The 14576-nt window shown below is 35.5% G+C and overlaps 7 non-coding genes across 7 annotated transcripts; 4 read left to right on the top strand and 3 right to left on the bottom strand.

Annotated features, from left to right (window-relative positions):
• LOC129964404 (U1 spliceosomal RNA) lies at positions 1-161 on the top strand. The gene has a single exon (XR_008784182.1). It is a non-coding gene; the product is annotated as a U1 spliceosomal RNA (small nuclear RNA).
• A 3185-nt stretch (positions 162-3346) lies between these two features.
• Positions 3347-3453, bottom strand: LOC129964359 (U6 spliceosomal RNA). The gene has a single exon (XR_008784140.1). It is a non-coding gene; the product is annotated as a U6 spliceosomal RNA (small nuclear RNA).
• Positions 3454-4400: 947 nt separating this feature from the next.
• Positions 4401-4561, top strand: LOC129964402 (U1 spliceosomal RNA). Its single transcript, XR_008784180.1, has one exon. It is a non-coding gene; the product is annotated as a U1 spliceosomal RNA (small nuclear RNA).
• A 3185-nt stretch (positions 4562-7746) lies between these two features.
• LOC129964358 (U6 spliceosomal RNA) lies at positions 7747-7853 on the bottom strand. The gene has a single exon (XR_008784139.1). It is a non-coding gene; the product is annotated as a U6 spliceosomal RNA (small nuclear RNA).
• A 947-nt stretch (positions 7854-8800) lies between these two features.
• On the top strand, positions 8801-8961 carry LOC129964401 (U1 spliceosomal RNA). Its single transcript, XR_008784179.1, has one exon. It is a non-coding gene; the product is annotated as a U1 spliceosomal RNA (small nuclear RNA).
• A 3184-nt stretch (positions 8962-12145) lies between these two features.
• Positions 12146-12252, bottom strand: LOC129964356 (U6 spliceosomal RNA). The gene has a single exon (XR_008784138.1). It is a non-coding gene; the product is annotated as a U6 spliceosomal RNA (small nuclear RNA).
• A 947-nt stretch (positions 12253-13199) lies between these two features.
• On the top strand, positions 13200-13360 carry LOC129964400 (U1 spliceosomal RNA). The gene has a single exon (XR_008784178.1). It is a non-coding gene; the product is annotated as a U1 spliceosomal RNA (small nuclear RNA).
• Positions 13361-14576: the final 1216 nt, after the last annotated feature.

The following is a 14576-nucleotide window of genomic DNA, read 5'->3' as shown; positions in this document are numbered from 1 at the left end:
ATACTTACCTGGCACTGGGGATGCCTTGATCAATAAGGAGGCTCCCCCGAGCAGAGGCCTTCCATTGCACTTCGGAGGGTTGACGTTCGCCACATCCGCAAATCGCGGTTGCTTGGGGTGCATAATTTTTGGTAGTTGGGACTGCGTTCGCGCTGTCCCAGATATTTTACGAAAAGAAGAAATAGAGTGAATACGCTAATTACTTTCACGTTACCCACACCAGGCTGAGAAACATTTATTCAAGATACGCTTCGGCTGTTACTGCAACTAACTCATGGCTTGCTATATGAAGATGATAAAGAGTCAGTTTTTTCCAACATGGCTTTTCTGCACCTCAAACTCATAAGTGCTGCATGTCGAATGCATACCCGTGATGATCGCTACGACTTCATCGCGCTTTTAATTTAAAAGCTTATCGCCTTGACCAGAGCTCTTGGTTAATGTAGCTACAGCATTAAATTCGTAAAGCGTACAACAGATTTCGCATTACAACTCGCATCTGCAGAGGAAATAGAGTCTACGAAGGGAAAAGTCATCTCAACTGCCACAGTCACGACTTATGAAATGATACAATTCACTCCTTTAAGAATGATGATAAGCAAATCTCAGGCACAACTACTTGTGCAATCTTTCATACAATATTCTACTGCCATGTTTAAAATGCAGTAGGATCCGTCGATGTAAAGCATTACTGATGTATTTTATTCGAATAAAAGTTATTAAATTTCAAAGGGAATTTATTACAATCAACTTTTGGTTTGGCATCCATGATTTTTTCTCCAGCGTCACGAAATCATTTGCACTTGTCCACGTATGGTGATCTTTCTTGACATTTTGGATCAATTATTATGTAAACCAATTATGTGGTTTTCTAGATTTTAAATTTAATGATAAGAAGACGATTCGAACTTTGAAACATGCATAAAAAACAAAATAACAAGAAATAGCTGTATTAAAAGGAATAATATGCCTATATATTCATAATTAGATTAAAAATTTCAAAAGCTATATTAAGAGAAAGTGTTCAAAGGAAAATGTGCATTGACAATTAGAAGTAAATGCATTCGTAGTGTTCGAGTGAGTAGTACGAAAGTCGTCGCATAAAATGAAAGGTAGCGAGCGCCATCTATTCTTTGTTTATAAATAATATAAGTTCGTGATTTTCCGTACTACATCCAGAATCAATGCAATTTATTTGGCTTCAAATTATTGCGAATTAAACCGCTAATTTAGAACGATCATATTCATTAAGAGCAATCACATGCAGAATAATGTATTTCGCATTTACTCTTTGAGCGATCGCTGCGCCACACTTCGGAGGCGTTTGCAAGCTCTCGGGTATTAAACTCTATTCATTCGAAATGACATCGTAAACGTTACTATGCCCTTTCGGTCCACGTTTCGCTACGCGCTTATAACCTTCGAAAAAATAAAAATACTCTTTTGTTAGAAATTTTCTGTAATTCTAACCGCCTTTGACGATCAGTCGGTCCGATGGAATTAACGGTTGTTAAAAATTTCAGATAAATAATAGTATATGTGTAACTTTATCTCAATAGATTTCTCATTAAAATACCCCCGAACTTCAAATTTTGACAGTCATATAATTGATATACTGTAGGAGTGTTACACCATTCTGTTCACGGTGCTAGGCATTTCCCTAATTTTTTGTTTTTATTTTTATACATCCCATTACATCTCAGGAAAGATATCCGGTATTTGAAAATGGGGGCAATTTACAATCCCCCCCCCCACACACACACACCCATACATTGATTGTAATGTTAAACGTATAATATAAGCACACTAAAGTTTCGAACCATATAATGAAAATAGACCTTGCACTGAAAAGTACTGAGAATGTATAATGATACGAGACGTATCTTCGCATTTTTATCATCAGCAATAATAGACAAAAGCTTGTATGAAATATTCATAGCAATGTTGGAATCTGAGTTTCGCTTCAGTAAAGTAATGCATTGTTTTAAAATATGATCAGAGTCTTTTCTTTTCTTTTTTAAATATTGACAAAGGAAAGGAACGAAAAATTCAACCAGAAACAGTGTTGTGCCAAAGTATCATTGGAAGTATGTGACTATCAAACATTATCATAGAAAAATTAAATAATTTTTTTAAACTTTAAGATGATGCAAAGATTATTTTTGTGCTGTGAAATTTTCGTAAAATTAATTTCTCTTGAATCGAAACTAATCAAATAATTGAAACAAATTATTGAGAAACTATAGTAAGAGCACTGGAAACATCAGATCCTCCATTTAAAATTTTTAGAGCTGCAGTAAAAGAGGGCAAACTGCACCTTGCAGTGCCACGCGGAGGGAGCGCCAAGTGTTCAGGGTCGTCTTTTTATTACCTACACCCTAACAAGAGAGAGAGTTGGAGAAAGAGCCGGACACCTGAAAACTGAACAAGTTTTATAATATCCTGTCACAAGAAATCTCAACCGCCTATTGAGAGACGGTGGGAGCACCTAGGAATGAAGCTGAGCCGACACCTCTCACACCAGATCTGCGATCGCGGAGACGAGCGATCATGGGAAACGGGCCTGAAAGCTTCGCGCTCCCGTGAGTTATAGAAAAAGTTTCAATTTAAATAATGCTTTCAATTTTAGAGGTATGCGAACTGGTAATTAAAAGTTTTCTACTTTTTTCTCCGAATAGATAGTACTGAGTACCTTCAGTCGATAAAAATTAGAAATAGAAATTTCATTTTAAAAATTTCATAAATTTCAATTTAATTTTTTTTTCCAAGCCTATGTTTATTTTTAGGAACACACCAGTCTTCCAGTATTAAATTTAGTTTAGTTTTAGAGCAAATAATTGAATTTTCGAAAATATTGTTTATAATTATTATTCCCTCATTCTGACCGCAAATAATCTCAATATATTTTTGGCGAATTACTAATTTGTTATCGGCAAGATAGAAATTGCTAACCTGGAAAACACTTAATCATCCTCTCCCTCAAAATGATTCTTTTAAAAATTTCCTCCTCCAATTTTAAGTTTCTAGCGTTTTCTTCATTCATGATAATTAGTGTTCCCAACTTTCCCCGTCTTGTTATCAATTTTGAAGAGCAGCAGTAGTTTTGTCTTAGTCGCGATAACACTGCATAAAATTGCGAGTTCTTATAATGTTCCGAGAAGTGAAACCCTCATTTCAAATTTCATAAATTATTTTTGAATACTAAAAACATATTAATTGCTATAAAAGACTTATTGAAATTAACAAAGTGCTCGAAATCTAATTTGTTTAAATTTCACTTTGACGAGACATTGCACTTATCTGACACGTAACAAGAACATTCTCCAAAGGAAATTAGTATCAAGCAAAAAATGTGGAACGCTTCACGATTTTGCGTGTCATCCTTGCGCAGGGGCCATGCTAATCTTCTCTGTATCGTTCCAATTTTAGTATATGTACTGCCGAAGCGAGTACAAACACATTTCAGTGCCGGTTCCTATATATACCCTACCGTAGCTCTGCTATTTACATAGTGGTAATGCACCGGAAATTGCATGTTTACGAGGGGCAATGCTGAATGATTATTTCAGATTTCATTTGAGCATTGCCGGACGTTCGGCCAGAAATCGACATCGAACATTTTAAAAGTTGCAAAGCCATGTTCTTCTCTTTCGGAATATCACCATTTCAAGAAACGAATGCATAACAGAAGAGTGCCATCCAAAGTGTAAAACGATATGCGATTTCCGGATTGAAAGTAAACTTGCTAATTAAAATTTTGTTTTGATTTAAAAAAAATATATATATATCCGTCCGAGGTATTTTCATTTTTTTCCTTCCATTTTCTCATTTTTCATGTCGTGTGCTATCGCCATACATCGAAATCATCTGTACGTGCTACTCTTTTTCGAGATACAAATAAATGTGCAAAACTGAGACGACAACACAATAGAACAAAATGCAAATAAAACACCTATTATGAATTCCAATGAAAAGCGAAGATACTAACTACTTCGAAGAGAAAAATTCTTCAATCACCAGAGAGATTAGAAGATGCATTATTCTCTCACCAAAAGACAGCCTTTCTTTTTTACACAAGACATTCCATTTCTGCATATCGCCGTTGCTCATCACTTGGATTGATAGTATTATGGTCCTGTAAATATTTTTGCTTCTGAAAATTTCCCACAAAAGAAAGGAGTGATTCTTAAAATTCTTCTTGTCTGACTGACGTGTCATATTGTGTTACGATAGAATGGGAAAATTTGTTTTAACAGTGTGGAGGAAATCTAAAGTCGATCTTCGGATTGCCAATGAAATTCAAGAATCTGCATGGATATAAAATCATTTTCGTCAAGTCAAGTTACCACTTTTAGAATTGGAGAATGATAGATATGAAGTTTCGCAGGCTGATTGCTCGCATACTTACCTGGCACTGGGGATGCCTTGATCAATAAGGAGGCTCCCCCGAGCAGAGGCCTTCCATTGCACTTCGGAGGGTTGACGTTCGCCACATCCGCAAATCGCGGTTGCTTGGGGTGCATAATTTTTGGTAGTTGGGACTGCGTTCGCGCTGTCCCAGATATTTTACGAAAAGAAGAAATAGAGTGAATACGCTAATTACTTTCACGTTACCCACACCAGGCTGAGAAACATTTATTCAAGATACGCTTCGGCTGTTACTGCAACTAACTCATGGCTTGCTATATGAAGATGATAAAGAGTCAGTTTTTTCCAACATGGCTTTTCTGCACCTCAAACTCATAAGTGCTGCATGTCGAATGCATACCCGTGATGATCGCTACGACTTCATCGCGCTTTTAATTTAAAAGCTTATCGCCTTGACCAGAGCTCTTGGTTAATGTAGCTACAGCATTAAATTCGTAAAGCGTACAACAGATTTCGCATTACAACTCGCATCTGCAGAGGAAATAGAGTCTACGAAGGGAAAAGTCATCTCAACTGCCACAGTCACGACTTATGAAATGATACAATTCACTCCTTTAAGAATGATGATAAGCAAATCTCAGGCACAACTACTTGTGCAATCTTTCATACAATATTCTACTGCCATGTTTAAAATGCAGTAGGATCCGTCGATGTAAAGCATTACTGATGTATTTTATTCGAATAAAAGTTATTAAATTTCAAAGGGAATTTATTACAATCAACTTTTGGTTTGGCATCCATGATTTTTTCTCCAGCGTCACGAAATCATTTGCACTTGTCCACGTATGGTGATCTTTCTTGACATTTTGGATCAATTATTATGTAAACCAATTATGTGGTTTTCTAGATTTTAAATTTAATGATAAGAAGACGATTCGAACTTTGAAACATGCATAAAAAACAAAATAACAAGAAATAGCTGTATTAAAAGGAATAATATGCCTATATATTCATAATTAGATTAAAAATTTCAAAAGCTATATTAAGAGAAAGTGTTCAAAGGAAAATGTGCATTGACAATTAGAAGTAAATGCATTCGTAGTGTTCGAGTGAGTAGTACGAAAGTCGTCGCATAAAATGAAAGGTAGCGAGCGCCATCTATTCTTTGTTTATAAATAATATAAGTTCGTGATTTTCCGTACTACATCCAGAATCAATGCAATTTATTTGGCTTCAAATTATTGCGAATTAAACCGCTAATTTAGAACGATCATATTCATTAAGAGCAATCACATGCAGAATAATGTATTTCGCATTTACTCTTTGAGCGATCGCTGCGCCACACTTCGGAGGCGTTTGCAAGCTCTCGGGTATTAAACTCTATTCATTCGAAATGACATCGTAAACGTTACTATGCCCTTTCGGTCCACGTTTTGCTACGCGCTTATAACCTTCGAAAAAATAAAAATACTCTTTTGTTAGAAATTTTCTGTAATTCTAACCGCCTTTGACGATCAGTCGGTCCGATGGAATTAACGGTTGTTAAAAATTTCAGATAAATAATAGTATATGTGTAACTTTATCTCAATAGATTTCTCATTAAAATACCCCCGAACTTCAAATTTTGACAGTCATATAATTGATATACTGTAGGAGTGTTACACCATTCTGTTCACGGTGCTAGGCATTTCCCTAATTTTTTGTTTTTATTTTTATACATCCCATTACATCTCAGGAAAGATATCCGGTATTTGAAAATGGGGGCAATTTACAATCCCCCCCCCCACACACACACACCCATACATTGATTGTAATGTTAAACGTATAATATAAGCACACTAAAGTTTCGAACCATATAATGAAAATAGACCTTGCACTGAAAAGTACTGAGAATGTATAATGATACGAGACGTATCTTCGCATTTTTATCATCAGCAATAATAGACAAAAGCTTGTATGAAATATTCATAGCAATGTTGGAATCTGAGTTTCGCTTCAGTAAAGTAATGCATTGTTTTAAAATATGATCAGAGTCTTTTCTTTTCTTTTTTAAATATTGACAAAGGAAAGGAACGAAAAATTCAACCAGAAACAGTGTTGTGCCAAAGTATCATTGGAAGTATGTGACTATCAAACATTATCATAGAAAAATTAAATAATTTTTTTAAACTTTAAGATGATGCAAAGATTATTTTTGTGCTGTGAAATTTTCGTAAAATTAATTTCTCTTGAATCGAAACTAATCAAATAATTGAAACAAATTATTGAGAAACTATAGTAAGAGCACTGGAAACATCAGATCCTCCATTTAAAATTTTTAGAGCTGCAGTAAAAGAGGGCAAACTGCACCTTGCAGTGCCACGCGGAGGGAGCGCCAAGTGTTCAGGGTCGTCTTTTTATTACCTACACCCTAACAAGAGAGAGAGTTGGAGAAAGAGCCGGACACCTGAAAACTGGACAAGTTTTATAATATCCTGTCACAAGAAATCTCAACCGCCTATTGAGAGACGGTGGGAGCACCTAGGAATGAAGCTGAGCCGACACCTCTCACACCAGATCTGCGATCGCGGAGACGAGCGATCATGGGAAACGGGCCTGAAAGCTTCGCGCTCCCGTGAGTTATAGAAAAAGTTTCAATTTAAATAATGCTTTCAATTTTAGAGGTATGCGAACTGGTAATTAAAAGTTTTCTACTTTTTTCTCCGAATAGATAGTACTGAGTACCTTCAGTCGATAAAAATTAGAAATAGAAATTTCATTTTAAAAATTTCATAAATTTCAGTTTAATTTTTTTTTCCAAGCCTATGTTTATTTTTAGGAACACACCAGTCTTCCAGTATTAAATTTAGTTTAGTTTTAGAGCAAATAATTGAATTTTCGAAAATATTGTTTATAATTATTATTCCCTCATTCTGACCGCAAATAATCTCAATATATTTTTGGCGAATTACTAATTTGTTATCGGCAAGATAGAAATTGCTAACCTGGAAAACACTTAATCATCCTCTCCCTCAAAATGATTCTTTTAAAAATTTCCTCCTCCAATTTTAAGTTTCTAGCGTTTTCTTCATTCATGATAATTAGTGTTCCCAACTTTCCCCGTCTTGTTATCAATTTTGAAGAGCAGCAGTAGTTTTGTCTTAGTCGCGATAACACTGCATAAAATTGCGAGTTCTTATAATGTTCCGAGAAGTGAAACCCTCATTTCAAATTTCATAAATTATTTTTGAATACTAAAAACATATTAATTGCTATAAAAGACTTATTGAAATTAACAAAGTGCTCGAAATCTAATTTGTTTAAATTTCACTTTGACGAGACATTGCACTTATCTGACACGTAACAAGAACATTCTCCAAAGGAAATTAGTATCAAGCAAAAAATGTGGAACGCTTCACGATTTTGCGTGTCATCCTTGCGCAGGGGCCATGCTAATCTTCTCTGTATCGTTCCAATTTTAGTATATGTACTGCCGAAGCGAGTACAAACACATTTCAGTGCCGGTTCCTATATATACCCTACCGTAGCTCTGCTATTTACATAGTGGTAATGCACCGGAAATTGCATGTTTACGAGGGGCAATGCTGAATGATTATTTCAGATTTCATTTGAGCATTGCCGGACGTTCGGCCAGAAATCGACATCGAACATTTTAAAAGTTGCAAAGCCATGTTCTTCTCTTTCGGAATATCACCATTTCAAGAAACGAATGCATAACAGAAGAGTGCCATCCAAAGTGTAAAACGATATGCGATTTCCGGATTGAAAGTAAACTTGCTAATTAAAATTTTGTTTTGATTTAAAAAAAATATATATATATCCGTCCGAGGTATTTTCATTTTTTTCCTTCCATTTTCTCATTTTTCATGTCGTGTGCTATCGCCATACATCGAAATCATCTGTACGTGCTACTCTTTTTCGAGATACAAATAAATGTGCAAAACTGAGACGACAACACAATAGAACAAAATGCAAATAAAACACCTATTATGAATTCCAATGAAAAGCGAAGATACTAACTACTTCGAAGAGAAAAATTCTTCAATCACCAGAGAGATTAGAAGATGCATTATTCTCTCACCAAAAGACAGCCTTTCTTTTTTACACAAGACATTCCATTTCTGCATATCGCCGTTGCTCATCACTTGGATTGATAGTATTATGGTCCTGTAAATATTTTTGCTTCTGAAAATTTCCCACAAAAGAAAGGAGTGATTCTTAAAATTCTTCTTGTCTGACTGACGTGTCATATTGTGTTACGATAGAATGGGAAAATTTGTTTTAACAGTGTGGAGGAAATCTAAAGTCGATCTTCGGATTGCCAATGAAATTCAAGAATCTGCATGGATATAAAATCATTTTCGTCAAGTCAAGTTACCACTTTTAGAATTGGAGAATGATAGATATGAAGTTTCGCAGGCTGATTGCTCGCATACTTACCTGGCACTGGGGATGCCTTGATCAATAAGGAGGCTCCCCCGAGCAGAGGCCTTCCATTGCACTTCGGAGGGTTGACGTTCGCCACATCCGCAAATCGCGGTTGCTTGGGGTGCATAATTTTTGGTAGTTGGGACTGCGTTCGCGCTGTCCCAGATATTTTACGAAAAGAAGAAATAGAGTGAATACGCTAATTACTTTCACGTTACCCACACCAGGCTGAGAAACATTTATTCAAGATACGCTTCGGCTGTTACTGCAACTAACTCATGGCTTGCTATATGAAGATGATAAAGAGTCAGTTTTTTCCAACATGGCTTTTCTGCACCTCAAACTCATAAGTGCTGCATGTCGAATGCATACCCGTGATGATCGCTACGACTTCATCGCGCTTTTAATTTAAAAGCTTATCGCCTTGACCAGAGCTCTTGGTTAATGTAGCTACAGCATTAAATTCGTAAAGCGTACAACAGATTTCGCATTACAACTCGCATCTGCAGAGGAAATAGAGTCTACGAAGGGAAAAGTCATCTCAACTGCCACAGTCACGACTTATGAAATGATACAATTCACTCCTTTAAGAATGATGATAAGCAAATCTCAGGCACAACTACTTGTGCAATCTTTCATACAATATTCTACTGCCATGTTTAAAATGCAGTAGGATCCGTCGATGTAAAGCATTACTGATGTATTTTATTCGAATAAAAGTTATTAAATTTCAAAGGGAATTTATTACAATCAACTTTTGGTTTGGCATCCATGATTTTTTCTCCAGCGTCACGAAATCATTTGCACTTGTCCACGTATGGTGATCTTTCTTGACATTTTGGATCAATTATTATGTAAACCAATTATGTGGTTTTCTAGATTTTAAATTTAATGATAAGAAGACGATTCGAACTTTGAAACATGCATAAAAAACAAAATAACAAGAAATAGCTGTATTAAAAGGAATAATATGCCTATATATTCATAATTAGATTAAAAATTTCAAAAGCTATATTAAGAGAAAGTGTTCAAAGGAAAATGTGCATTGACAATTAGAAGTAAATGCATTCGTAGTGTTCGAGTGAGTAGTACGAAAGTCGTCGCATAAAATGAAAGGTAGCGAGTGCCATCTATTCTTTGTTTATAAATAATATAAGTTCGTGATTTTCCGTACTACATCCAGAATCAATGCAATTTATTTGGCTTCAAATTATTGCGAATTAAACCGCTAATTTAGAACGATCATATTCATTAAGAGCAATCACATGCAGAATAATGTATTTCGCATTTACTCTTTGAGCGATCGCTGCGCCACACTTCGGAGGCGTTTGCAAGCTCTCGGGTATTAAACTCTATTCATTCGAAATGACATCGTAAACGTTACTATGCCCTTTCGGTCCACGTTTTGCTACGCGCTTATAACCTTCGAAAAAATAAAAATACTCTTTTGTTAGAAATTTTCTGTAATTCTAACCGCCTTTGACGATCAGTCGGTCCGATGGAATTAACGGTTGTTAAAAATTTCAGATAAATAATAGTATATGTGTAACTTTATCTCAATAGATTTCTCATTAAAATACCCCCGAACTTCAAATTTTGACAGTCATATAATTGATATACTGTAGGAGTGTTACACCATTCTGTGCACGGTGCTAGGCATTTCCCTAATTTTTTGTTTTTATTTTTATACATCCCATTACATCTCAGGAAAGATATCCGGTATTTGAAAATGGGGGCAATTTACAATCCCCCCCCCCCACACACACACCCATACATTGATTGTAATGTTAAACGTATAATATAAGCACACTAAAGTTTCGAACCATATAATGAAAATAGACCTTGCACTGAAAAGTACTGAGAATGTATAATGATACGAGACGTATCTTCGCATTTTTATCATCAGCAATAATAGACAAAAGCTTGTATGAAATATTCATAGCAATGTTGGAATCTGAGTTTCGCTTCAGTAAAGTAATGCATTGTTTTAAAATATGATCAGAGTCTTTTCTTTTCTTTTTTAAATATTGACAAAGGAAAGGAACGAAAAATTCAACCAGAAACAGTGTTGTGCCAAAGTATCATTGGAAGTATGTGACTATCAAACATTATCATAGAAAAATTAAATAATTTTTTTAAACTTTAAGATGATGCAAAGATTATTTTTGTGCTGTGAAATTTTCGTAAAATTAATTTCTCTTGAATCGAAACTAATCAAATAATTGAAACAAATTATTGAGAAACTATAGTAAGAGCACTGGAAACATCAGATCCTCCATTTAAAATTTTTAGAGCTGCAGTAAAAGAGGGCAAACTGCACCTTGCAGTGCCACGCGGAGGGAGCGCCAAGTGTTCAGGGTCGTCTTTTTATTACCTACACCCTAACAAGAGAGAGAGTTGGAGAAAGAGCCGAACACCTGAAAACTGAACAAGTTTTATAATATCCTGTCACAAGAACTCTCTACCGCCTATTGAGAGACGGTGGGAGCACCTAGGAATGAAGCTGAGCCGACACCTCTCACACCAGATCTGCGATCGCGGAGACGAGCGATCATGGGAAACGGGCCTGAAAGCTTCGCGCTCCCGTGAGTTATAGAAAAAGTTTCAATTTAAATAATGCTTTCAATTTTAGAGGTATGCGAACTGGTAATTAAAAGTTTTCTACTTTTTTCTCCGAATAGATAGTACTGAGTACCTTCAGTCGATAAAAATTAGAAATAGAAATTTCATTTTAAAAATTTCATAAATTTCAGTTTAATTTTTTTTTCCAAGCCTATGTTTATTTTTAGGAACACACCAGTCTTCCAGTATTAAATTTAGTTTAGTTTTAGAGCAAATAATTGAATTTTCGAAAATATTGTTTATAATTATTATTCCCTCATTCTGACCGCAAATAATCTCAATATATTTTTGGCGAATTACTAATTTGTTATCGGCAAGATAGAAATTGCTAACCTGGAAAACACTTAATCATCCTCTCCCTCAAAATGATTCTTTTAAAAATTTCCTCCTCCAATTTTAAGTTTCTAGCGTTTTCTTCATTCATGATAATTAGTGTTCCCAACTTTCCCCGTCTTGTTATCAATTTTGAAGAGCAGCAGTAGTTTTGTCTTAGTCGCGATAACACTGCATAAAATTGCGAGTTCTTATAATGTTCCGAGAAGTGAAACCCTCATTTCAAATTTCATAAATTATTTTTGAATACTAAAAACATATTAATTGCTATAAAAGACTTATTGAAATTAACAAAGTGCTCGAAATCTAATTTGTTTAAATTTCACTTTGACGAGACATTGCACTTATCTGACACGTAACAAGAACATTCTCCAAAGGAAATTAGTATCAAGCAAAAAATGTGGAACGCTTCACGATTTTGCGTGTCATCCTTGCGCAGGGGCCATGCTAATCTTCTCTGTATCGTTCCAATTTTAGTATATGTACTGCCGAAGCGAGTACAAACACATTTCAGTGCCGGTTCCTATATATACCCTACCGTAGCTCTGCTATTTACATAGTGGTAATGCACCGGAAATTGCATGTTTACGAGGGGCAATGCTGAATGATTATTTCAGATTTCATTTGAGCATTGCCGGACGTTCGGCCAGAAATCGACATCGAACATTTTAAAAGTTGCAAAGCCATGTTCTTCTCTTTCGGAATATCACCATTTCAAGAAACGAATGCATAACAGAAGAGTGCCATCCAAAGTGTAAAACGATATGCGATTTCCGGATTGAAAGTAAACTTGCTAATTAAAATTTTGTTTTGATTTAAAAAAAATATATATATATCCGTCCGAGGTATTTTCATTTTTTTCCTTCCATTTTCTCATTTTTCATGTCGTGTGCTATCGCCATACATCGAAATCATCTGTACGTGCTACTCTTTTTCGAGATACAAATAAATGTGCAAAACTGAGACGACAACACAATAGAACAAAATGCAAATAAAACACCTATTATGAATTCCAATGAAAAGCGAAGATACTAACTACTTCGAAGAGAAAAATTCTTCAATCACCAGAGAGATTAGAAGATGCATTATTCTCTCACCAAAAGACAGCCTTTCTTTTTTACACAAGACATTCCATTTCTGCATATCGCCGTTGCTCATCACTTGGATTGATAGTATTATGGTCCTGTAAATATTTTTGCTTCTGAAAATTTCCCACAAAAGAAAGGAGTGATTCTTAAAATTCTTCTTGTCTGACTGACGTGTCATATTGTGTTACGATAGAATGGGAAAATTTGTTTTAACAGTGTGGAGGAAATCTAAAGTCGATCTTCGGATTGCCAATGAAATTCAAGAATCTGCATGGATATAAAATCATTTTCGTCAAGTCAAGTTACCACTTTTAGAATTGGAGAATGATAGATATGAAGTTTCGCAGGCTGATTGCTCGCATACTTACCTGGCACTGGGGATGCCTTGATCAATAAGGAGGCTCCCCCGAGCAGAGGCCTTCCATTGCACTTCGGAGGGTTGACGTTCGCCACATCCGCAAATCGCGGTTGCTTGGGGTGCATAATTTTTGGTAGTTGGGACTGCGTTCGCGCTGTCCCAGATATTTTACGAAAAGAAGAAATAGAGTGAATACGCTAATTACTTTCACGTTACCCACACCAGGCTGAGAAACATTTATTCAAGATACGCTTCGGCTGTTACTGCAACTAACTCATGGCTTGCTATATGAAGATGATAAAGAGTCAGTTTTTTCCAACATGGCTTTTCTGCACCTCAAACTCATAAGTGCTGCATGTCGAATGCATACCCGTGATGATCGCTACGACTTCATCGCGCTTTTAATTTAAAAGCTTATCGCCTTGACCAGAGCTCTTGGTTAATGTAGCTACAGCATTAAATTCGTAAAGCGTACAACAGATTTCGCATTACAACTCGCATCTGCAGAGGAAATAGAGTCTACGAAGGGAAAAGTCATCTCAACTGCCACAGTCACGACTTATGAAATGATACAATTCACTCCTTTAAGAATGATGATAAGCAAATCTCAGGCACAACTACTTGTGCAATCTTTCATACAATATTCTACTGCCATGTTTAAAATGCAGTAGGATCCGTCGATGTAAAGCATTACTGATGTATTTTATTCGAATAAAAGTTATTAAATTTCAAAGGGAATTTATTACAATCAACTTTTGGTTTGGCATCCATGATTTTTTCTCCAGCGTCACGAAATCATTTGCACTTGTCCACGTATGGTGATCTTTCTTGACATTTTGGATCAATTATTATGTAAACCAATTATGTGGTTTTCTAGATTTTAAATTTAATGATAAGAAGACGATTCGAACTTTGAAACATGCATAAAAAACAAAATAACAAGAAATAGCTGTATTAAAAGGAATAATATGCCTATATATTCATAATTAGATTAAAAATTTCAAAAGCTATATTAAGAGAAAGTGTTCAAAGGAAAATGTGCATTGACAATTAGAAGTAAATGCATTCGTAGTGTTCGAGTGAGTAGTACGAAAGTCGTCGCATAAAATGAAAGGTAGCGAGCGCCATCTATTCTTTGTTTATAAATAATATAAGTTCGTGATTTTCCGTACTACATCCAGAATCAATGCAATTTATTTGGCTTCAAATTATTGCGAATTAAACCGCTAATTTAGAACGATCATATTCATTAAGAGCAATCACATGCAGAATAATGTATTTCGCATTTACTCTTTGAGCGATCGCTGCGCCACACTTCGGAGGCGTTTGCAAGCTCTCGGGTATTAAACTCTATTCATTCGAAATGACATCGTAAACGT

The sequence above is a fragment of the Argiope bruennichi genome, chromosome 3, assembly GCF_947563725.1.
Source record: "Argiope bruennichi chromosome 3, qqArgBrue1.1, whole genome shotgun sequence".
In the NCBI taxonomy this organism is placed as follows: Eukaryota; Metazoa; Arthropoda; class Arachnida; order Araneae; family Araneidae; genus Argiope; species Argiope bruennichi.
Note: the sequence above shows the minus strand (reverse complement) of the source record. Positions and strands in the feature narration are given on the sequence as shown.